The sequence below is a fragment of the Orycteropus afer genome, unplaced genomic scaffold (assembly GCF_000298275.1).
Source record: "Orycteropus afer afer isolate SDZICR_OR568_19922 unplaced genomic scaffold, OryAfe1.0 scaffold00194, whole genome shotgun sequence".
In the NCBI taxonomy this organism is placed as follows: Eukaryota; Metazoa; Chordata; class Mammalia; order Tubulidentata; family Orycteropodidae; genus Orycteropus; species Orycteropus afer.
In genome coordinates, this window is record NW_006921781.1 from 16,942 (window position 1) to 18,175 (window position 1,234).

Here is a 1,234-nt window from a genome sequence, read left to right on the forward strand (position 1 = left end):
CTGCTCTAACAGAAATACCAGAGATAGATGGCTTGAACAAACAGAGATTTATTCACTTACAATTTACCAAAAAACAAACTCATTGCCATCAAGTCGATTCTGACTCATAGTGATGCCCTTTGGGTTTCTGAGGCAGTAAACTTTTATGGAAGTAGATTTCCTTCTGAAGAGTGCCTAGTGGGTTTGAACCGCCAGCCTTCTGCTTAGCAGTCAAATGCCTTAGGCACTATGCCACCAGAGATCTCTTATAGTTTAAAACCAAACAAACTCACTGCTGTTGAGTCGATTTCAACTCATAGCAACCCCTCCTTAGGTTTCCAAAGTGGTATCTCTACGATAGTAGATTGCCCAGTCTTCGAAATCTGAGTTCAAAGTGCGAGCTCTAGAGACTGGGTGAAGGCCTCTTGACCTTGGGCTTCAGCTCTGCCTCTTGCTTGTGGCCCACTGAAGCTGGAGGCTTCTCTTAACTCAAGCAGCTGCTGGCTGCTAAGACTGACAAACCCAAGGGTGACAAATAAAATGGCACAGTGCCAAGATTATCAACCAACATGGTAGACCACTAGTTCAAGTCCAGGAACAGTCCCAAGATCAGCAGACAACATGGCAGGTTGCTGAATGAAGACTTGGCTACATGCAGGGTCCAAGCATGCCAAAAAGCTCAGAGACCGTTCTCAAAATTCCTTATATACTGGAAGGAGATCATATATCTAAGACAGCTACTCAGCTGCTGCAGTAGATTGCACCGTGGAGTTGATTACCAGTCTCATCATATGTCTCATCAACTATATCCAGCCACCTAGCTACTTAAAACTAGGCCCAGCCAAGCTGACACACAACTTAACTACCACAGAGACGTATCAATGTGCCATAAGGGTTCTGTTCTTGGTTGGGTAATTGTGTCTAGGGGTATGGTGTACTGCACTTTGCCAGCCTTGACAATGTTCATGTAAGAACATGTGACTAACAGCCGCAGAAACTAACTTAGATGGAAGGGTGGGCAGGGCAGCTCCTAAAGAATGGATATAAGGTAGATAATTACAACAATAAGTACTATACAAAGCTATAAATTTTATATTCCATTTCCCATTTCCATTATTTCACTTCCAATATGCCTATTCTGTTTTGTACATGAGAAAACTGGTTCAGAGAGGCTAAATGACTTATATAAGTCACATAGTCAGCAACTGGCAACACTGAGATTTAAACTCAGGTCTTTCTTTTTTATTTTCCCTAA